Raw genomic sequence first — 25,400 nt, 5'->3', positions numbered from 1 at the left:
ATAAAATTTTAAATCAATTAAATAATTTAAATAATTTCTGATGACCTATTCATACCTTGGACAAATCAAAGTCTTCCTTCAGGGGAAACCTGACTGTTTTGTATGTGCCTTGGAAAAGAAATAACATAACATGTAGTCAACCTCTGCAACCTTTACTGGGACATGACTTACACCAGTTTAGTGATAAATTCCACTCAGCTTCAAAGAAACAGGAAAAACAGCCCTAAAGATATAGTCTCTTAAATCAGATAGCTCATCCAAAATCCCATCGTATTATCAAAACTTTGACTGTATTGCTACTCAGCAATGCAATTTTTCACTTCAGTAATCTTGCTTTCCCTTATTGAAGTTTCCTAAAACTTCAAAGCAGCAATACTACATCTTCTCTTTCACTGTATTTGTCACCTATGTCCATTACTTAAATCAACTTATTTTAACTTTCTTAGTTTTTAAATTCATTACTACTAATTTTTGGTACCTTACTATCTAGCTTCTACCCCTAGTAGCTAACAATGTAATTGAAGTATGAAACTATCCAAAAATCTTATTTTACCTATATTAAATGAAATATGCATCATGCTTTTAATGGTCATATATTTCAATTAGCCCTGTAGTTGAAAAACAAAATGCTATAAGTTTCATTTTTGAAGATTTTTAAATACCTTGTCAGATGTGTTATTATAAGTTTAGTCAGGATTTCTAGAGGAAAGTAGTTAACATTTAAGAAGATGTACAGTTAAAAACATGCCAAAACTTACATACCAGTTTAAATGAAAAACTATATAAAAATAACATTTTTAGTAATATTCTATTAGAATGTTCATTTTGCTTAAAAAAATTATTTCACGATTTAACTCCTTTTAATAATGAACTATAATATCCAAAGCCTAGAGATACAAAAAGGAGGTCCTTATGGCCAAAGTTCGCCTGTTGAAAAAGTAAGTTGTTATTATCCTCATGAAAACCAGAGACAGGTATTTGTGTATCCTCATCTGTTTTGTAGCCAGACATTCCAACAAGTGGATGAAATGCTACTTTTTATTAAGGAATAGAAACCTAAAATTATAAGCTTCCATATGCACAGAATGACAAATCAATTAATAAATTATCATACAAAGAAATACTTTAAGGTCATTAATTTTAAACATTTGGTAATATTCACCTAGGGTTGAAAGACAATGAAAAGGATTAGAGAACTAGAAAGACAGAGGTAGGTTTTCTCTCAACATGGACCAACTGCTGGATGTGGCCAGTTGTGTTTGTGAACAATAAGGGATACTTTTGTAGGGAAAAAAATCACTTCTTCAAGTTCATTCTACAATTTCTGATAGCATCAAAAATAACCAATAATCTAGCTGTTAGAAAGCTCCCTTGATATCTTTGTGCTTGGAACGAATTCCCGACACTGCTTGATTATCTCAGGGACTTATATCCATTCTTTCCATACTGCAAATCAGTGCCTTGGGGTTGGTGTCCTTTGAAGCTATTCCAGTTTGCTAAAGCAATTAAAATTTAGTAAAGTACAAAATATCATCAGGTTTTAATACCATAAATTATTGAGAAACCTTGATAAAAGATATAACTAGACTCACCTTCAGTGGAGCCATGGTGAACTTTTTTCATGCGCTTGCGGTATAGTCTGATTTCTTCAGGTCTGTTTCCATTCAAGCTAGAAACCAGTTCAGCCCATAGAGGCTCCAGTCGGTGTTTGACTCAGTTGTCTTTACTATCTAGTGACATTAGAGGCAAGCACACAGGTCTAGCAGACACTGCACAGGAGCCACAGAAAGCCTGTATGGAGACACATTAAAAAACCCTTTAATAATTTTAAACAGCACATCTGTCCCAGGTAAGCAGCGCAGTTACAGCAATTGAATTGAACCCTTGTTTCATAAGGAAACACCTGCATTAGACACTTCCAAGTGTAAGAATCTACAGTTTTGAGAAAAAACTTCGTGTTCACACCACACAAAAAATGTTATGTCGAATGGAATGAAAAGTACTTTATGCAAAGGTAGAGGCATATATTATTAATCATGGCCTTTTTTTAAATTATTACTATTCAAGTATGTAACAGGAATTATATAATAGAAGGCAGGTTTTAACAATTAAAAATTATCTGTGGAACCTTAGGATAAAAATGAAGTATTCATGTTCCTTTCAAACAGTCAGGAATCAGTGGTACTTGCCTTCTGTTTTAAAAAGATGCTGAAAGCCTTTAGTCACCAAGTGTATTGAGCTAACAGAAGTTTTGTGCTGAGAATGGAGCTATACAAAATATTTAGCAATATATTTCTTTTTAATTTTCGTGGAGTTAGCATTTTTTTCTGTAATCCAGGACATCAAACAATTTTCCAATGAATTTTTAAGTTCAGTGTTATTATAAATACATTATTGCTTGCTGTTGCTTGTACAGTGCGAACAAGATCCTTTTATTGCAGCAAACACATTTTCTGCGTGTAATTGATATAGCATCACAGTGTAATGGGTAATTTCAGTAAACAAAAATATTCATTCTCTACCTTCAGAACATAGTGAAGGAGAATGCTGTCATGTTTTGCTAAGGTTATATTCCAGATTCCTAACATATTAAAGAAAGGTGCTTTTGTTCAATCATTTTACTGTATTTCTAAAATAATTGGTTTGAGAATCCCATTTTAACCTAAGTTACACAAGGAATCCAGAATGTCTGTACCTCCCTCACATAGTTTAAATGTCAGGTGGAGTAAAACTATGTGGCAATTGCAGAGACTCCCCTGATCCATTCCGTAACGGTGTATCAAGGACACTGTGATACCATCCATGTTTGCAAGTGTACCTGTCATCAACTGGTGTAACAGGGAGTTGAGATGTGATGGTTGTGGCACTTTATTAGAGTAATCCATCAATTTCTCTGTGTAGACCCTTTTTTCTTTTAGTCTGGAACTAAGGAAATTAAAAGAAAAAAATGCATTTTGTTGTAACAAATAACCAAAAAAAAAAAAAAAAAGATAACATTCTTTTATTTTGCTGTCCATTAAAAAAAATAAAATAAAGATTCCTTATCACAGGACATTTTAGCACTGCTCTTCAATAATTCCAAACAGAAAACAGGACTCAAGCTGCATTTAAAGTAATTTTTACTCTGTTTCTTTGCAATTTCCATCATTATATTTTCCTGGAAGATATTGTTCTTGGACGCTGAAAAACTGCAATTTCATCAGGATCTATTATCCTATTAGTACTAGCAATGCTTGATGAGGCTCTGTGAGAATCATTATATTCTCAAAGCTCCAGTAGTTTCATGGAATTAAGAGAGTGGAAATGAGATTGATGGGAACCTTCTACTGATGACGGAGATTTTCTTTGAATTATTTAGATTTTGATTTACTCCTACATAATTATGTATTTCAAAGTCAAGATGAATCAATACATCGAACAGATAAATTTTAGACTATAATTGGCAAATATGTTTCATAGCAAAATAGAGACAGGCTCTTAATTTTAAATTACACTGAGTATTCCACAAGAACCATCATCTGCATTAGAATCCTGCACAATTTATTGACTATATTGATAGTCTACTACTGTGCAACTATAATAGATAAAAAAAAAACCGCCCCCAAAATACTTTCTGTCGATACTATACCATGAATGAGGAACAGAATTTTGAATTTAAAAGAACTATAAGATGTGGGAGGAACATGATGTACGTGTGAGCAATTTATATTGTGTGTTGTACTTCTATAGACTTTCATAAACTTTCATATAGTTTTATAGGTACTATAAGTTATAGGTGTCAAGACGGCCATGGGTTTCTTTGCTAGAACAAAAGGAAATCAGTGCCAAAAAGAAGGTGGAGTTCGATAAAGTAAATAATTACCTTGTTACCTATTAATAATCAATTATAAAGGTATTTGTAATACATGTTTACATCTGGACAGTGACCTGTAACCAATTATGTGCTTCTTGTCACGAGACCTTGTATACAGACGCTATAAAAACCCTGAGTTATCCTAATAAATCAGACATATTTTAGATCTCATAGATCGTGTATGTATGTCTCTGAAGCCTCCCCATCAACAAAAAGAATTGTTGTAATGAGGGTCTCACATAATCAACTATAAATTTAGGGTGGGAGAATGATAGGTCCATATGTGATGTTGTTTGGTACAGTAAAAAGAACAGAAACAAAGATTAATTGGAAGGAATGTGACAAAATTAAAACATGGCATCAGAGAGCATTACTGGGATTTTTTTTTTCAGCACTGGACAAGTTTAAGGAAGACGGTTTTAGGATGTACAAATAAATAATGAATGTTTGTAGAAGGAGTTACACAAAAGCATGATGAAATCAGAGTTAATGTAACCTTTATAGGTAAAAATTGTATATTTTCCAAAACATCATCTTTCAAAAAATGTTCTTTCTCTAGTATTTCACATTATTTTTCAGAGTTTTAAGTTCTGTTGGTATAAGCATATGCCTATTTTTCTGAATTTAGAGTCATTGTCTCCCTTGTTATATAGTAGCAGTAGTAATGCAATTTGCCTTCTGCAGCTATCCTTACTTCTTGGGATGCTCTTTCCACAGATTTTCCACAAGTTCTTGAGTTTTAAAAAAATGTATTTACATTTAACTGGTAGTCTGGTTCCCAGCTCCAGAAGTCAGTGGAATGAGAGTTCTAGCTTCTGTCTATTTCTGAAAATCTATCTCAAAATCTGCAAAATTAATGCTTTAGATATTATTTTTCTCTACTGCCTAGCTTTTTCTAAAATGAAATAAAGAGAGAGAGAAAAAAGAAACAATAAGAACTCAGGAGAACATGAAAGGGACATTGTTCTCTTTGTGAAGTTCTGTCCTTGTACTAAAAAAAAGTATTGTATGGATTTTTTAACTCTGTTTCTGATAGTCTTTTCAGGTTTGAGATTTTAATTGTTAAATCTTGATTACATTTTTACTGTGTGACTGGCAGCAGCTAAAGTACAAATAAATTTCACTTTTTTGTCTTAAGAGTTTTTAGATATTTACTAGTGTGTCTTTCTTGAATAAAAACTTACTCTTTAACATTTACAGTATTAGCTGATCACCTAACATTATATGAGAAAGCAATTATTAACTTTCTTATTTCCCTCTCCATGAATTGTTATATTTTTTAAACTTCATTATAACTTAAATGTGAATTCCTATTCAAGATCCAGGTTTTACAGAAAAATACAGATCTTTTACAATGATTATACTAAGAGAAAAACAAAAAAAAATATTTCATTTGAACTGTGGCCATTTCCAAGACAAACATAAGGCAGTACTGGTGGCAGGACTGTTAAGTCAACCTTGTTTGTAGCCTTCTGGTGACTTGTAGGGAGAAAAAAAAAAAAGAGAATTTTTTTTTTCCTGGATGAAATGTTTAGTGTCATTGCAAATGCAGAGAGGTAGCTAGGTCATTTGCCCAGGTCTGGGATGTGTCTGTATTGACATAAGTAGTTGTTGGATCAATGTTAGCTGCATAGTAAGGCAGTATTTCAGTTAATATTCTGGCCACTGATAGGAACCGATTCTCCAGTATGATACAGAACAAATGTCCTTCCTTTGCTGGTTCATTAATACATATTTTTTGTAATGGATGGTAAAGCACAATTTATGAGATATTTTTGAACACTTTTATATTTTTAGTTAGCAAAAATCCTCAATGTTTGTTTGCATTACAATATCTGAGAATCATTATGTCTGCTTCATTCTCTGCTTACTTGTAAGAGAGAAAGAAAAACTTGGGTGTTTTCCATGTGCATAAACTATTGCCAATAAAATGCATAATTTATTAAATTTTATACAGAAAAGATATAAACCTTGAAATCTGCCTTTGGAATACATTTTGAAATTATAAAAGTCACCTCTAACATCGTTTCACACTTGAAATGCAATCACAGCTAGCCTTACTTAATAAGATGTTTCTACTACAGCACACAGTCAGTTGAACAGGTGGTAATTTCAAGTAACTTTGATAAGGTTAGGTCATAGTTTGAGTGAGTTAAGCTGAGTTCAATGATAAATGAACATGCTGTGTTAACTGGTAAGGAGCATGGGAGAATCAGAGCTAATAGACATTATTTTAACAAATTGCCATTTTAAATCACCTTCCTGAGGGTCTTTAAGCAAGATTTCATCAATTACATGCTTACAGCTCACATTAGTGATACACATTAAAAAATTTCCCACATGAATAATTTAGAAAAAAAAATTGACTATCAAACCCCTGTGTGAGTTACCTCTTGTCTATTTAAGCAAAGGTTTACTTAAATGATGCACGACGTGCAATATTTCAAAAATGTTCCTTCTGAGAGCATGAAGACAAGATACAGAAAAAAATCTCCTTGCAATGGTTCTATATTCTCTTGTGTGCTGTTTAGCTTTTCTGATGTGTGGTGTCTTTGCTGGTTCTGTGATTTGCTTCTCAGGATTGACTCATTCGATCCTGTCAACAATTACCATCCATAAAAAATATTTAAATAGCCACGTTTCTTGTTGCATGAAGATGGCAAATCAGTACCAAATATATATATTAAGAAAAAGCTTTGAAAGGACCTGAAGTTGATCATGTTGTTGTAGTAATACCTGCCACCAGTTTTCATTAAAGTAAGAAGCATAAAATCATAGTCTCTTGAGTTGGAAAGGAACCATAAGGATCATTGAGTCCAATTCTTGGATTAACTCAGGGCAACCTAAAAGCTAAACCATACATCCAAGAGTATTATCCAAACACTTCAGTCTTTAAATGTTTTTTTATACATTAAACTAAAAAAGTGATATTTATTCTCTTTTTTGAATGTTGTGAGGTATAAGTAATTTTCTATAGCATCCACTTTCCTAGTACAACAGATTCTGTTACTTGAAACGATGCCTATTTAATTAAATTTTAAACTTTTAGTTTAATTATCCTTACTTTTCCAAGTCTATGTCAAATATTCAGTATTTCTGGAGTTTAGTATTTTATGTATTACACTAAAGGTGTTCAGATTCTTTCAAGTTCTAAAAGTTATCTGACATATTATAGAATCATAGAATGGAATTGGAAGGAAACTTTAAAGGTCATCTAGTATAGTAAGTGTTTGTAGTGGATAACTGATGCTCTAGAAGAAGTAGGTATTTATACCCTGATTGCAATGTGTCACCTTTCTGCTTCAGTGCGTTGCATAGCTTTAAATCTTTTAGATCACATCATCCTGTGTAATGTCATCTCACATTGGCTTTTCTGCATGACACAATATAACATGATGGGTGGTGACACAGAAAACGTAATGCAGTATGACACATCAGAAATGTAAAGGGTGCTGCAATTGGATAGTTAGTGTCAATTTAGATAGGAGACTTCAAATCCAAAATGAATCTGGCAGACACTAATGGAGTGAATGTTACAGTAACTGCTGTATGTGTGAAACTGTGAATTCTACAGTTCATAGTGTGTTGAAGAGGTTCAGAAGTAATCTGAGATATTGGGACGAATGAGTATTTGTAGCTGACAGAGGTAGACATATTTAGAGTATACAAAAAAGTTATATGCTGCAACATGTCCCCTTTCCTGGTTTTTAATATTTTCTGTAACCATTACTTGTTTAATTTATTTCTTTTTCTAAACTGTGGACTACCAAAACAAAATAATTAAAAAGGACATATCATTGTTGTGGTGCATTATACTAAATTTAATTAGTATCAGACAGTCAAATGCAACAGGTATGGATGAAAAACTACCACCCAGTTATCCCAGAAAACACTTTTAAATATTGAACTTAATTTTATGAACATTCCAATGGACTTTTGACCAGATTAATTTTGATTTGATTAAATTTGATTAATTTTCTGCAGAATCAGAAGTTCTAAGAATTTTTTCACAAGATGTTCTGTGCTTTTCAGGCTAAGGTCTATTTTTATACTAACAATACAGTGTAATATTACTGTAAGTTTCAGATGACTGTGAAGTGAAATGAGAAGTTTCTAAAGTTTTGGTTAATTTTGTTGCTCAGAGATGTTGTGGATACACTATCCCTGAAAATGTTCAAGACCACATTGGATTGGGCTCTGAGCAACCTGGTCTAGTTGAAAGAGTTTCTGGTAATGGCAGGGTGATTGGAACTAGACGATCTTTAAGGTCTGTGCCAACCCAAATCGTTCTAGGATTCTATGATTCCTCTCTTATCAGGTCATTTGTACATCTGACACACCTTGCCTTGTTTCTCCGGGGATATCTTTTTCCTATTTTTCTGGTTTTGCTTTATTTATTTTCATGTGACAACAGGTTTTCTTCCATGTGCTAGCTATTCCTATGGTTTAGCTCTTTTAGAGGGGAGGGACCCATTACTTTTCCTTAGAGATTAAAAATATTTTAATCTATTTTAGAGCTTATAGGTAGAGTGTTTCATCACCTCTGCTCCAGAAAAGAATTTATAAATCTCTATAGATATTCATTTTCTTCACTGAAAGAAACAATAAATCATCTATTATTTGAATGTATAAAAAGACTGAGTGGGAAATGCAGTGCTTTTAAAAATCTTTGGAGTATGGGAGAGGAAAGGTTGGCATGTGGACAGGAATTCTTTAGGGTCATCCTTAGTATTTGAAATGAAATAAACAAAAATAACCTTAGAAAGTCTCTTGGGATATGACAATGTCTACTTTTCTGATCAGAAAATGGAAAAAAAAAAAAAAAAGAAAAATAACTAAACCACTGTGCTGCAGAACGAAGATGAAAAACAGGGTGCAACAGACAGGGATGATGCACTGTAGCTGATAAGACACAGAGAAGTTTAATTCCTTTTTTGTAGTATGTGGTTTTAGCCCTTCAGCAAAAGATCTTTTTAGTGATAACTACTACTCTCCTTTAACGATTCTTTCTTTGCTGAGACTCACAATTTTTTTTTTTTTTTGCAGTGTTTTCCTGGTAGTATAGTAGGATAACCTTAACAATTTGAAGGAAAAAATAAGAAAAATCCTCTTTAAGTTCTTTTGCCAATATTTTTTGGGAAACACGAGTGTGTCAATGTCTCTGAGGAAGAAGAAAATCAACTGTACTACCAATTTCACCAGCAGTGATTTATTCCCCTTTGCAGTTTTTTGCAGTTCACATTGTTTCCCATAAAGTTAGAGTAACATGTAATTTTTGAAAAATCACATGCAGTGTTTCCTTGTGAATGCTATTTGCCAGCATCCTTTTGACAGAATCAATACAATGATGTGTTATAGAGGAGATCAGACAAAACATAAAAGATGAATTGTAAGGCATAGTCCCACTCAGCAGCAGACTGCCTGGAGTTGGTGATGGTCAGTCAATAGTTAAATATTGCTCACCCAAAGAAGGGTATTAACAAGCTCACAGTTCCCTGCAGGTCCCTGTTCTGTCATGCCATCAGCTTCTTGCCTAAGGCCTTATACTGAATATTTTTGAATCATTACTGCTTTAGAGGCCCACTGTATTCTTTTGCAAAATAGTGACTCAGAAATCACATGCTCCCTATTTGTAGAATAAAAATTGAAGAAAGACAGTGGTTGTGTGATTTCATGTTGCCATAAGGGAGTATCTATCTTGTCCTAAAGACATTGATTATCTTAGACATGACCTACAGTAGTCTATTTAATTACTTCCAAAGAAGCAAGTAACTGGCTATCCCTTATGGAAGGTAGGGTAAGAAGAAAATTCAGTATTTTTTTTAGTTGTTTCTACATATTGATTGTTAAACTTCTTCATTTATGAACTTCATTTAGGTCTCAATTCTCTAAGTGTTTATTCATATATGGCATTAATTTACTTTTTCAGTTGTATGAAAGTTCTTTGCAACCATTTAAACACAAAATTAAACATTATGTTCTGGACCCTGTGGCCACATTTTATCATATTTTTGAGGGATTTTTTTTCTTCCTTTTGATATTATCTAATCTTGTGGTTTCTGGCTGTAAATCTTAGTCTTGACATGTCTTTCATGTCCAGTTAATATGTCCATTCATCTCTTTCAGACATAATTTTGTGGCATAGAACCTGCTTTAGTAGAGTAAAACAAAAGACTTTGTCAGTGTTGCTAGACAATTTCCAAATTTGATACCTTTTGTTACAAGTAGGACAGATTTAAATATATCAGGCTCTTAGTAAAAACTAGATAATGTTCTTTTATGAAACAAGGAAAAATTATCATCCACAGCTTGGTATTTGTAGTTCATATCATATTGTGCCTATTCTCCAATATCTGTAGAACCCTCCAAGTAGTGTGGTCAAACAGTCTCACTATGTGACCTTGCACTCCAGAAACCATAATATCAGTGAAGTTTCATATCTGTCTAGACTTAACTTGGCTGGATTTTCTTCCTATTTTGTTCACTTCTTTGAATCATGAATAAAGAATCATGTTATCCTTGTTGTTTCTTTACACATAATATGATTTCTCTTTTTTTGTTTGTTTTTGGTTTTTTTGTTAACCTTAAACTTGTACTGTTACACACAGAAATACACATGCGGTGTACAATTTTGTTTGTCTAAATTGTGCCAAGTCACAGTCCTTAGGATACTGAGTGACAGGAAAACTATTACAGGTAGGACTGCACTTTTGTAGTAGTGAATTCACTATCCATTTCCCAGAGCTTTTCAAATGATGCTCAGTGACAGAACTAAAGGCACAGGGTACAAACTGAAACACAAACTGAATATCAGGAAACATTTTTTTATTGTGAGGTTGACAGGATTGTCACAGGTTGATCAGGGAAGTTGTGGAATCTCCCTCATTGGAAGTATTAAAAAATTGCTTGGATGTGGTTTTGGACAACCAGCTCTAGATGATCCTGTCTAAGCAATGCTTTTGGACAAGATTTCTGGAGGTCCCTTCCAACCTCAATCATTCTGTAATTCTGTGATATCCATTGATGTGAAATAACCCTAAGTAGTTATTACTGAAAAACTGAACTGTGTTCTAGTCATCACTGGTGTCTATGGAGGTATTATTACATCCTAAAATAAAACTCTAACATTTGGTCAAACACTTCATTCAATCTGAGAGTTTACTGGCCTACATGGGATTTAGCCCCTCTAGACTCCCTTTACAACTCAGTGGAAAGAAACAGACACTTTTTAAAATGAAGATTAATTTGTCCTTTGATAGATGTGTAGTTTTAGTGCATAATTCACCTTAGCCTAAAATGCCAGTCTCTCCACTGACTATAAAGCAAGCCTACCAAGAGTCACTGGGGTGTAGGTATCTGCTGATCAAATCACACTGGTTCAGGTAATGTGCCCCTAAGTTACTATAACTGTGCAAATACAGTTTTAGTGATTTGTGGCTGAAAATATTCCTGCTGCGTACTGGTGAATGAAAATGGGTTGTATTAAGGAAAAATGCTCATTTTCATGCTTATATATATTCAAGATACAAAACAACTGAAGTACCACTCAAAATAACAGTCATGACACTCATTATATTTATATATCAAAGGCTATGTGCAACAGCTTGGCAGACAGGATTTTTAAGCTCGCTTTTTTTTTTTTTTATTTTTGAGTGATTTCAAGTTGGTCCGTCAGAAGCCAGACATGAACCAAAGAATTGAGTTATTTCAAGTCTAACCTTCCTAGCTCTGTGAACAACATTATATGTATCATTGAACTAAGACAATTCAGACATGGGGCCCTGACACAAGATAGAAGAGAAAGCAAGCCTGAAAGAAACTTCAGAAGTGGTCTCCTGTTGTTTGAACAGGATTTTAGACATGTTGACATGAGCTTGGCTGTGGAAAATCAGCAGTGTGCTGTTAAATTTCTATATGAAGAAAAAATTCAAATATTATAAATTAAAAACAAAGTTTTGTACATGTGATAGGATTCGGAATAACAGGTGTTTATTTATTTATTATTAGGCATTATTTGTATCCCTTGAAATAATTTAAAAACATACTTTTTGTTCACTGCCATTTCTCCAAATATGTAATTTCACATATTCATTGAAAATAGTTAAGATTATGTTGCCAGTAAGTACTGAGTGTCTGTGGCAAGGTGCTGGAAATGGGAGCTGAATGGGTGACCTCTGTGAGGAGAGATAAGGACTGTCCCATGCCAGACACAACGGGTTCCAGTTGCCTCCAAAGAACCAACTGTGGGGCACAGCTGAAACCCTCACACCAGATGCTTGTGCCATGGGAAAAGCAGCTAAATATGATTATGTTATTTTTATTTTCTAATGTTTTCCTTTGCATTTTATTAAACTGAAAGCACTTGCAATTACTTTTACTTATCATCAATTCAGTTTTACATCATGAAATTTCTCAGATTACAGTTTTCCTGACTACCCATTACCATACTTAAATCACTGGGTTACAATAGAAAAAAAAAATTAAATCAGAGGTTTATCTTTACCTCTTAATGCATATAGTCTGAGAATTAGACTTATAGTAAGACTAAATATTTGAAAATATACTTAAAACAAATAGTGTTTCACTTATAGTATTCTTACTCGACTGGGAACCTTCTAATGCATATTCCACATGTAATAAGACAAAGAAAATTCACATATTAATGGTCAATATCCCCAAAAGATTGACAAATCATGTCTTTAAAGAAACAACTGAGTCAATTGAATACTTCTGAAAATGTTAAGGTTATTTCATATTATAATATTAAGCAACTCTAAATATTTGCAAACCCTAAGATAATACCAAAAAAATCTGATGTAACAAATCAGAAGTATTATATGAAGCAGATCCCTGCAAAGGTATTTACTACTGGGAAAAGAAATAGTGTTTAATGAAATGGTTGAAGATGTTTTTCCATAATAGCATCCAGGCTTTATTCAATCCAGAGATAGCTGCAGTACTTGTCCTAAGGAAAACAAATGCAGATGTTACAGTCTTCATCAGTTAGTGCAGATTTTGGGGACATTGCAGTTGATTACTGTCTGACAGTGCTTTTCTAAGCACACTACTGACTGATTCCAGTTTCTATAAAATAATAATGTCTGCACCATTATAACCTTACACAGCTGACAATTGTATCAGCATGGTATGCAGAAGATTTATAGAATCATAGAATCATAGAATGATTTGTGTTGGAAGGGACTTTAAAGATCCTCTAGTCCACCCCCATTGCTATGGGTAGGTACATCTTCAATTAGATCAGGTCTCTCAGAGCCCTGTCCAATCTGACCTTGAGTACTTCCAGGGATGAGGCATCTACTGCCTCTCTAGGAAACCTGTTTCAGTGTTTCAACACCCTCACTGTAAATTTTTGCTTATATCTAGTCTAAATCTACTCTCTTCTAGTTTAAAATCATTACTCCTTGTCCTATTGCAATGAGCCCTACTAAAAAATCTGTCCTCATCTTTCCTATAATCCTCCTGCAGGTCTTCCTGAAGCTCTCTCTTCTCCACACTGACCAACTCCAGCTCTCTCTGCATTTCTTCACAGGAGAGATGTTTCTGCTCTTTCATCATTTTTGTGGCCTTTCTCTAGACCTGATTCAACTGATCTGCATCTTTCTTGTACTGAAAACCCAGAGATGGATGCAATACGCTTACTAGGGTCTCACAAGAGCAGAGTGGACGGGCAGTCACCTCCATCGACCTGCTGGCCATGCTTATTTTGATGCAGCTCAGGATATGGTTGGGTTTTTGGGTCGCAAGAACACATTGCTTTGTTTCAAAGTCTTCCAGAAGAGAAAATTTTATACTTTGATGCTTCCTAGCCTCATTTCTGTGTATTTTTGATATACTAAATATTTATATTCCATTTTCTCTTCTGAGTAAAGTTGACTTTTGTTCTTAGGTTTATTTCATTTTTCTGGTTTCCTTTTGCCACCCTTACACAATTGTTCTGGCTCGGAAATTTGTTACTCAATATAAGCAGAGCAATTTAGATAAAAAATGAACTCACCTACTGCATGGATACCTAAATGTAATGAACAAGCAAAAGCTTACATTTCTGATTCTTGGTTAATTGCTACAATAAATAGGACAGACTGTCATTTGTGTCCTTAACACAATTAATTAATTGTGAATGACTCTGAAATTGTTGTGATATTTTAGATTAAAAAAAAAAAAAAAAGCTACTTTTTCACTTGTGACTTGTTATATTTTAGAATCTGAAACTGTGACAGTTCTAGCTGACCTTAAAATACACAAAGTAAAATGAAGAAAAATGCAGTTTCCATACTTTCTTTTCCAGAACAACATCTATTATGGAGCTCTTTTCATTCCAAAGTCAGAATGCTTCTTTTAAAAATCATAAAACTGTGTATGCAGAACACAATAAAACCAGAAATAATCCTCAGGATATACCTGAAAAAAAACAGTACAGGAAAATATCCCATCATGTACTCCCATATTGCAAGGGATTTATGTGGAGGGTCTTTGGAAAGATTCTCATTCTACTCTATCTCAGAAAGCATTATTCTATATAGAATATAGTACACGTTTTACTGTGTATTGTCAATGTCCTACATAAACACCATTAAAATCAATGGTTTCTTCCAGTTCTGTCTTCAACTGATTTTTATAAGGTCTCATTCTTCTCCTAATTGTTAATTTCCTTCAATTTGTAGCAGGCTAAATGGAATACTCATAAGCAGAAATGTAGGATTTATTTGGGGTTTTTTTTATTAACTTTTACAACTGGTATTTTATTGAAAATATGCTAAATTTATAGTACATATGTTTAGACCATTTTTCATCTAATGAGGTAATCCAGAGACTAGAGTAATACCAGTGCTTACATTTTAGTGCGGCTTATTCCAATGTGGTCAAGAGAGAGAATGATGTACAGATTCATACCTTCATTGTTTGTTGCATTGCAGTAGAAAATCAATTTCTTAAAGGAACATTCTTGCTGTATATTCTCTACTATTTCTATGATCAGTTGCTTTCAATAATATTGACAATTTGTGCTGTCCACAATGAGGCCACTCGTGCCAAGAAAGACCTTCTGGTATCCAGGAGAGGCCTAGTTCAACTGTAAGCACTAACATGTTAAATAAGCACAACTGATTGGACAAATAATTTTTTTAGGCAAAGACTACTCTGAATATTCTGCATTTAATTCTCATAAAATTATCCCTGCACAACCTGCATATAACAGAAAATAATTTTTTTTCTTCCTCTGGAATTTTATTTGGACATCATCTCAGATTTTGGCAGTCACTGGATACATCATATATCTTAATTTATAAAAGGTAACAAATTCAGGTCTGGTTTTCCTACTCTCAGGGGATTTTCATGTTAAGAACGTAATCAAATTCTTCCTTTAAAACCTTAGAAAAAGCAAAAATTTTGATCTACTAAAAAATCTGAGCTTCATAGCTTTATTCTGTTTTAGTAAAGATAGAAACATTGTCGATATGCCACATATGAAATGAAAAATAATCAAATTAATTAGAAAATCTTTTTTCCTGTAACAATATGATTTTATTCCCAATAGTTAAAATATAATTATCAAATAAACTTGGGATTGTTGTTGCATTTGGGAATGATATTTACTGTAATTTTTTTAATCTCTGTAATTTTCAATATGTTAATGTATGCATGCATTTGCAGATGAAGTTTATTAAGTTAATTATCTTTCCAGGTATTTTCCAGTGAAATTTCCATTTTATTTTTGTTGGATTTTACTGTGATAGTTAATTTCTCTATTGGTAGATGTGACCTTTTTCCTCAGCACAGAGAGGGATACATATTTATTCACAGAAACAGGTTTTACATCCAAAATTAGATAATAAAAGTCTTGTTGCATTCTAACAAAATACACTACTACATTTTATCTTAGACATCTGGCATTATCTCAGTAATATCATGCATATACTGAAGAAGAGAAACAGTTTTATAAAGCAGAAGGAAAAAAAAAGAAGCCCAGGGATAATATGAAAGAATTTCAGATTCTATATTGTTCAACAAGTGTGTGATAAATTTTCTAGAAGCCAGAGGTTATCACTAACTGCAAATATCAATGTAATAGCTGGCAGTAGAGAATAATGTAGGGGTTTTTTTTTTATCATCTTCAAATTCAACTTTTTAAAAATCTTCTAAGTCAAACATCCACAAAAAGCTTGTGTTGACTTTAATGCCTGCTTTTGAAATTTCTTTCTACAGTAATAATTAGTGAAGAAATTCTGACTTTATGCTTTGTTTTATTACATTTGTGTGATGGAGCTCTGAGAATGTTTAGACTTTACGCAATGACAGCTACACAATATAATTTTCAAATAAATTAGTATTGCAGATGAAAAAGATTCTATGATTCATTACCTTTAAAATGCATTACTGAGCTATAATTAGCACATGCATAGGGCACAGCTATAGATTACTAAAATTTTATGTCATAGCATAGTTGTTATGCGAAAGTACCCTAATTATGTCATTAAGAACTCAGATATACAGAATCACAGAATTATTTAGGTTGGAAAAGACCTGTAAGATCATCAAGTCCAACCTTTGACCAATCACTACCTTGTCAATTAGACCATGGCACTAAGAGCCACATCCAGTCATTTCTTGAACACCTCCAGGGATGGTGACTTTGCCACCACTCTGGGAAATCTGTTCCAATGTTTAAAAACCCTTTCCATGAAGAAATTCTTCCTGATATCTAACTGAACCTTCTCTGGTACAGCTTGAAGCTATGTCCTCTGGTCTATTGCTTTTTGCCTAGGAGGAGAGCCTGACCTCCACCTAGATACGAACTCCTTTCAGGTTGTTGTAGAGACCAATAAGCCTCATTTTCTCCACCCCAAATAACCCCAGCTCCCTTAGCCACTTCTCATATGGCCTACTCTCCAGACCCTTCAGCAGCTTCATTGCCCTTCTCTGGACATGCTCCAGCACTTCAACATCTTTCTTGTCAGGGGCCCAGAACTGGATCCATTACTCAAGGTGTGGCCTCACCAGTGCAAATAATAGACAGTGACAGTATGGAGTCCTAATTAAAAATAAATAAATAAATGAAATTCAGATAAACCAGTTTTTGCAAACCATACACTGACCATTTTCTGGTTTTGGACTGTCAGTCTGTCCAGTCTTTCCATAAGAGGAGTCATATAAACTGACTTCTATGAATATCTTCTTCCAAACCTCTAACCTCGAGATCAGAACTGTTCCCCTTGTTCTACTAATTGGCATGTAAAGAGAGTGATGAGGGGACTGGCTAAGTCTGTCAGTAGCTAATTAAAAAAGAACCAAAATAAACATTCTTTGAAAGTTTTTCATTTTTGTTCAGAATTTCTTTGATCCTGCAAAACTATGTTTGTTGGATAGAAAATCTTGTGATGGAAAATGACTCCATGACAGCTAGGAGAGAGTAAAAGCACTGGAAAGACAGCAGAGACAGAAAAGCTTTTGGAACCAACACACTATGACCTTACATAAGCAAATAACTTTCTTCCCTGTCAGGTCAGCTGCCTAGCTTCCATGTTTAGTTCATTTACAAGTATTATTCTGACATAAACCCTCCATTTTACTTTGAGACAAAGCCTAAGCAAAGTCCTACAGATTGCTTGCCCCAAATAATCCTCCTTTTCACCAATAAAGAGGAGTCTGTACCAGTTTTCTCCCTTTGTGATGAATCTACAGGGTTCTCTACGCAACCTCAGAAAGAGCTGTATCTCAAATCTCTCTCTGCAAAGAGTGTGTGCTGTCATACACATCACAAGAAACACATTTTTAAGGTCTTCTTCAAAATATATCTCTGATATATGAGATACAGTACTCTCACTGTTAGCAACTATGAAGTTTAAAAACAAACAGTGGTGTTATCAGCACCATGCTCTAACCAAGTGAGCTAATCTCAGGGCCTGAACTACGTCTGACAGCATTTTGCAGTAAGAACTAAATAGAACTGGTGGAAATTTAGGAGGGATGTGGAGATGCTGCAGTTTAGAGCTGATGACAGATAAACCTCTGAAAGAAGATCTCCCATAGCCTTATCACTGTGGGAGAGCAATACATAATTATTCATCAAGAGGACCTCTGAACTTAGCAGAGGTCCTTATATGTATAATAAGCTACTTTTCAGGTCCTTCTGTGTGAAATGTTTTTATTCAAGATGAGTTGCTCTAGTGCTTCACACAGAATAAAATAAATTATTTAGTAATAATGGCCAGTCTTCGTGAGCGAAGATCCGGGGAAGGTCTTTACACCTTCCAGCCTGCGCATTGGATTTTTTAGGTGAGACACAGTGTGCGCGGAACTGAGCCCACCCTTTAATCCTAAGGTTCATCTGCCGGGGCCAAGCGAGCTTGGACGGTGGCAGCGAGGTCCTCAGGATGTAGATGGGTTGCCTTTTTAAGGGCTAACGAGCCCCACCTGCCTGGGAGTGTCCCTGACCGGGAATTGAACCTGGGCCTCCGCGGTGACAGTGCCGCGCCCTTACCACTAGACCACCAGGGGCTCCTAAATTATTTAGTAAAAGTAAAACAAACGACAGTGCAAAATTCATACCTTTTAATCCTGAAAGACTGCACTTGTTTTCTCAAGTATTGTTTAATTTACATATCAAAAACTGATTTTGAAAGATAAGAAATATTCTAGGAAAAAGAAGTAACTTCCCTGAAATTGTGAAAATAATGTGTCAGATAATATGTTAACTGACAATTAAAACCCCATTTAGTTAGAAATAGAGATTGTTAGCTCATTCACATGAACAAATGTATTTTACATCCATTTTTAATTTATTTATTCAAACAGAGTTTAGTATTATATTATATATAGATGTAGCATTTAGTTGCCTATCAAATTCTATTGGAAAGAAAATGAGGTTTTCGTATTGTGTAATTTTCATTCAGCAGTGTGACATCTATAGCTGAGGTCACAGTGACTATTTTATATATCTGTTTCCTCATAAAATAAATTGTACCTAGTGATTTTCTGTTTCAGTGTGTCGTGGTTTTGCTCTGGGTTAACTTGCTTTCACACCCCCCACACAACTATTATTAGTTGAGAGAAGGTTTAGGCAGACAAAAGAGACTTGATTTGGGAAAATAATATTAACATTTATTACTAGCAAGTTAAAACTAAAGAATTATATCTATAACAGTTCTACTTAAGTAAAAGTACTATGTATTTACAAAAATACTTCTCCCCCCTTTTATATCAGTCCAAGGAGGAAAAGCAGTTTCTTTCTCCATTCTTGGAACTCCAGGTCTCTTCAATAACTCTGCAACACTCTTGGTATAGCTGGAACTCTTTCTATCTTACTCTGTGTCAGCCTCCACGTCTGGGCCTACCCCCTCCTGGGCTAAGACCGGAGACTTGGGGTTATCCAGGCTCTGAAGGTTTTCTTCCATGGTCTTGCAAGGGGACACTTGCCTACTATGGATCTTCTTCCACGGGGTTACAGGGGATAATGGTTTATGAGTCCACCCCTGTTTCCCCATGGAGGTCCCTCTCCATGGGAGAACAGTCTTTGATAGACTTCTCTGGCATGGGTCTAGCATGAATTCCACACATGGATCCCAACATCCTTACCCGAGCCGTTTGCTCCAGCGTAAAATTCTTTCTCAAGGTTACAAATTTCCAGCACTAGCAGCATGGATCTCTCACTGAGATCCCAAGCTTACCTGGGCCTTTTTCTGCTCCAGCGTAAGCTCATCTCTTCAGGGTTATAAATTTTTAACAGGGCTCTGCTTCATTTTAGTCCTTCTCATGAAGTCTTGGTTTTCTGGTACATCCACAAGCTCCTCTGTGAGCCGTATGGGGGGGTCTCCTCACCCCAGAAATCTTCTACAGGTGGCAGGGATTACTTTTCAGTCTTTTCCCTGCTGAAGAGAAAGAGCAAAAGGGGGGAGAAACAGCCCCCCCTTCTAACTTTTCTTCTCTCTCCTCCGGTTGCTAGCTTTGACCTTGGAAGTCCCTTATCTCTTTGCTGGAATTCTTTTGCAGCGGTTTTCTGTCCAAGTAGTCAGTCCTCTAAAGTTTTTTTTCCTTCACTCTCTTACAAGAGAGAAAGGGGGCTTCAGTGCCACACTTGCTCCTGGCCCAAGCCAGGGGAGAAGGGAGCCTTGGTCCACCTCGGGGCCCGCCGCCGCTCCTACATGGCTGCCTAATTTCAACTACGCCTCAAACCTTCTCTTCCGTTTTCTTAAATATGTAATTAGCAAAGGTGTTACTGAGAGTTTTAACTGGCTTCTTGTCCGGAAATCCACCTAGACAAAACCACCCCCAGCCCCAGGGGCTGGTCGACTGGGCAAAACCACAACACAGTGGAATATAAAGAAAGTTTGAGTTATGTATGAATGAACAAATATACTTATTTTAGGGTTAAAGAATCTTACCAGGCATGTCTGAACCTTCTAAAAGAGAATGTCTTAGATACTCAAGAAAGTCTGCTTCCAACTAGAAGTTTATTGTTGCAGACAGGACTGAGACTATGATTTCTCCTATTATAGGGGTGGAGAAAAAAAGGGGGGGAAACAAGAAAAAAGGTAAAAAAAAAAAAAAAAAGCTGCAAAACAAACTTTCCTATGGTTCCCTTGAAGTTGTAAAATGTCACAAAGAATATAAAGGTTATTGATGGTTCCAACTAGTATATTATATTATGCTCAGAAACATTAACATATCTTTTCTAAGTAATTAGGATAATATAAACAAAAGTTGATTCAGTTTTATCATAAATACTTATTACAGAAAATAATTGCTAGATGCAATAATATTAAATTTTAATTTCAAAAAAATGACACAAACATATTAAGAACCTTTAATGGATGGTAATATGAAACACTGAGCTAAAGCAATGTGCATGTTTTCTTAAGAGTATGTGTGCCTGCTATACTCAATATATGATTTTAAGTTATGAAGTGTACTATAGAGTACCATATAATTTGATAAATATAAAGAATTATGTACCCAAAACTGCACACAGAGTATAAGTAATTTCCCTGAGGAGATTGGTGACATAATGATAAACCCCAAGAACTCTGCTCAAATGATTTGTTAATGTCACAAGTAGTCCCAAATGGAATTACAGTTTCTTATGTACATACAAGTGTATGCAATTTTTATAAAATAAAGGAAATCATTCTTTCTGATCAACACTACTAGTTTAAAATTAAATGCAAACAATATTTTCTCACTGGTGTTCCCACAAAGTGCTCTCCTTTCTCCTTTTCTCTAGTTGACTTCTGCTACTTTCTCATTCTACAGTTTCTTCTGCTTCTTTTCCCCCTGCTCTCTATTTATACTTTTCAAAACTCTTCAGCAAACAATATTTTCAATCAATTCCACTTATTGGTATGAATTTCCCTAGGGGAGGACATGAATCAATAGCAAATTAATCTTATTCAGAATGTTCAATGCACTACTAATAAAACTATTGAATACTCACAAAAGAGAGACATATCTTTGCAGAAAGGAAGCACATTTAATAATATTTTCTAGGGAACTACCTGGGATAATTCTCACCCAAGACAAAAAAATTGAGTAAATCCCTATAGCATTTCTTTCTTTTCCATCAATTATTTCTTATATAAGTCCTCAAAAATGAGAACAGATTTCTGTTCTTCTCTCTACCTCACAGAACCTTGAGTTTATATGTTTACTTCCCTAATAGAAAACCAGCCACTACTTTACAGTTTTAAGGGAATAATGTCAGAGTTCACATTAAATGGGTTATTTTCACCTCTTGCAATCCATAATATCAAGAAACACCGCACCTGAAACGAGTATTCAATATTTGATTATTTGTTCTAAATTAAGGAGCAAATACACTGCGCTGTGTTTGAAAAGAAATTCTGTTTGATACTGAAATATTTTTACTGCCTACAATATTTTTCAATTTAAATCTCAACCATCTGTTCAAATCAGAATACAATTTAGAATATTACCTGTGACATGTATACATTAATCTTCTAAAAGAGTAAAACTTAAACATTAAAAAATCCTTATGCACCAAACCTAAACTCTTACTCTACTTAACATATAATAACCATGTATGATGGATAGATTCTCCTTACAGTTCTTTTCCCTTTCATCTTACTGAATCTCAGATAAAATGTTCTGATTTTTTTTCAAAGACAAAACCCAGGATTTATGTTTCAGATACAACCTGAGGACCACACACAGTTCTTCAGGTTTCAGTCGGAAAGTTAAAGATGATAGAAAAAAAAAAATCACCCGAGAAGATGAATTAGATAGAGTTTTGACTTATGAAATTATACTAAAATATCTAGGATTCATCAATTTGGAAAGTGGATGACAGAGCAGGCAGGACCGAAGTTTACAGAATCATGAAAGTAGAGGTTAAGATGAGTATAAAGCTAAATCTTGCCAAATCTTGCAGTGCTAGACCTCTAAGGACATTTGATGAAAAGAGAACAAAATAAATTTAGAACCCATAGAATGAATTTCTTTTTTTATACAGAAGGTAATAGTGAACTCTTGGAACTTTCTTTGCAGCAGGATTTTTTTGTGCTAGACCCCATCATCAAATTCAGAAAGGGATCAAAAACTTGTGGCCAACGGGTTCCTAAATAAAAAGAGGTTTACCCTCTACTACAACATTAGTGAATACTTAGAGAAAGAACAGGGGGAAGAACAAAAGAAAATTACCAGGTATGTGTGCTCTACCCAAGCAGTATCACCTACTCCAAACATCAGAGACAGTAGGTTTGGGGTGGGTGGTTTCTTTGTCTGATCCAGGTGTGGATGAGCAGGACATGTTAAACATTTCTGTGCAGTGTATTGAAGCAATTTTTCTCATTTTATTAAAAGACATGCTGTAAGACACCAGGTTCAAGTCACACACTGCTCAGGTATTTTACTTATATTTAAGACTCCAAAATTTAACTTTTGCAAAGTCTTTGGTTCTTAATACCTTGGGGTCATGTAGAGAGAACACACCACATAAGTTTCCCAAGAGATTTGTTTTAATTTGGGAAAACAGGTATTTTGGCAGAAGTTAAAAGGGGTAACATATAACCAAGACAAAGTACTTCACCAAAGTACATAGCACACACCAACTCACAACTCAGTAAAATACAACTCATCATTTTAAGTTACCCAAATGAGATTCAAGAAACAGTAATGAAAGAAAAGAGATTAAGAGAAGAAACAGGAGAAAAGAGAGACAGAGGAAGAGAGAAGGAGTAAAGAAAGATATTAGAAGAAGAGAAAAGTAGTTACTGCTGAGAGTCCTTCACAATGTTGCTGTATTTATATTCTTTGGCTACTGTGGCTACCCCTCCCAGGTGGGACATCCTGTTCACTGACCACTCAGTGCCCTCCATGTCAGACTGAGGGGTGGTGCAGCCAATCAGACTAATTAAATAAATACAATAGACAGCAAGTGTAGTAATTACTTATTTACTTAATAAAAATCTGAATTGTGCTGGAAACTGATTATGCTTACTTTTCTAGTTATTGAAGCTACAAAGAATTTGCCTTTTATAAAGTCTACATCATCAACTAAAATACAAATTCAAAAATGTAAGAAATTCTAATAAACTCTGCTTGTAAACGCATGCAAAAATTTGTACCACATTTTAAAAACAAAGCATTTAGCAGAGAAATAAATTGTATATGAAGCATTTTTATACCTCTAATACCAGGTATTATATATCCTATATTTTTTCAGAAAATTAACTACAAAGGCAGCATACTTTTCTTTAACTGTTTTTCAGTTAATTTCAAAATAATACTCCTAAATTTACAAATATTTTCAGTAACTATGCAAAACCATACATCAAAGGATGAATCGTTTCTATGAAACAAAACCAAAGTTTTTCCTCTCGAATCTATTATTTATTTTTGAGAAAATTATTGCATGTGATCTATATGACACTTTTATTTATAATATTGTTATGTTTGAGGCCTATTATTTAAGAATACCAAGAACTGAACTGAAACAAAATGTTGAGTATAGAACAATAATTCTAATGTTAACATATCTTACAAAATAATCTATGCTATGTTGTGTAGTAGAACTCATAAATTGCTGTCAATTGAAATATTATTTTTTAAGAACTAATTAAGGTTTTTGTTCAAATTATGATAAAACATAGCAAGGAAACATGGATATATTTCTATTTTATTTTCTTTCTGGTTTGTACTAATGTAATTTACCTGAATAATAATTCAGGAAAAAAAAAACTTACAGTAAAACAACTTCCATGACTTACTTTAACAAACAGAATCACATTTATCTATGTGTTTACTTATTATAGTTTTTTAGATTATGATGTTGCAAACACCATCAGTCATCTACATTTTTATAAGAAAATAGTGTCTTTTTAACTTTTAAACCAATGCAGTTCTTTCAAGTAACAGTGCAATGGAGTCTCACAAAACTTATATTTTCTAATGTTTTCCTACTCTAGCCTTGGAAATTCTTACTGAAGTTAATAATAGGAGCACAGTGCTGCCACATGGGGTTTTTTTGTTGTTGTTGTTTCCTCTCATTCAGTTTTTTAGAACTTGAAAAGGCATTTTCCATCTTCTTGTTTTATTCATTCAGCTAATACACATGGATCTAAATGCATGCAGGTAAATGGGAGGGACTTATTTAATATCGCATAAACTTCTGTTCTGACAAAATTGGTTAAATGCAAATATTTGTCATTCTGTGATTTTCAGGCACAAATGAGTGAGACACCAGTAGACAAAACACACAGAAAAAAAGATTTTTTGAAGGAAAAGATGTTCTTAAATGTCACCTTTTAGAAGTTGAAATTGAAAAAAAAAATGAAATGAAAACATATTCTCATAATTTTCCTTTTTTTCATGCTAGATTCCTTCAAACTAAGAGTGAGTAGAAAGCAGAATAATTTAAATTACTCTAGAGGCAAAAGCATGAGTACTTTCTTTTTCTTCTCTTTTCTTTTTTTTTTTTTTTCTTTTGCTATAAAATCCACTGGAGAGTATCTTCTTCAAAATTCAATTCATCTTCTTGAATGTTATTGTTTGCTTTGGGAGCTCTACATTATTGGATTGCATGATATATGTTTGGAGCTATATATTTCCCTATCTCCCCAGCATATTCACATCTGAAAAGTCTGTGCATGAACAATTCTACCTAAAGGTAAATATAACATTTACCTCAACTGGTCTTTTAAGTGAATGTCAGAGTAGAGGAATCTGATTCAGGGATGCACAGAGCTAAGAACAATTTTTTTTTTGGCAACTTCTTAGCTGTTTTGACAGAGCTAGATGAGACCATCTTGAATTAAAAAAATGAGACCTCCAGATGATGAAGCTTTTTATTTTTAAGTCAGTACTTGAATAGCATCCTGATGAAGGAGGAGGAAGGTCATATATAAAGAACTTAGTATAATCAAGCTATCCATTTTGTTCATTTGGGAAAGATGTAAAATTTTTTGTATAATACAGGTAATTATTTTGTCTAAAATCATTTCATGATAAATCTAGACAGCCCAATCCACTGATGGCAAAATTTTATTTTCTATTATATTTATTCTTTATATAAAAATGT

The 25,400-nt window shown here is 34.1% G+C and overlaps 1 long non-coding RNA gene across 2 annotated transcripts in view; it reads left to right on the top strand.

The window, feature by feature from the left end:
• LOC126649650 (uncharacterized) overlaps positions 1-25,400 on the top strand; it is a 564,626-nt gene that overhangs the window by 385,716 nt on the left and 153,510 nt on the right. For both annotated transcript variants that reach the window (XR_007631110.1, XR_007631109.1), the window contains exon 2: positions 18,108-18,234. This is a non-coding gene — a long non-coding RNA (uncharacterized LOC126649650). The remainder of the gene's footprint in view (positions 1-18,107; positions 18,235-25,400) is intronic.

The sequence above is a fragment of the Myiozetetes cayanensis genome, unplaced genomic scaffold (assembly GCF_022539395.1).
Source record: "Myiozetetes cayanensis isolate MyiCay16 unplaced genomic scaffold, myiCay2020 scf5-8, whole genome shotgun sequence".
Classification (NCBI taxonomy): domain Eukaryota; kingdom Metazoa; phylum Chordata; class Aves; order Passeriformes; family Tyrannidae; genus Myiozetetes; species Myiozetetes cayanensis.
The sequence above is the reverse complement of the archived record's forward strand: the minus strand, read 5'-3'. Positions and strand labels throughout refer to the sequence as shown.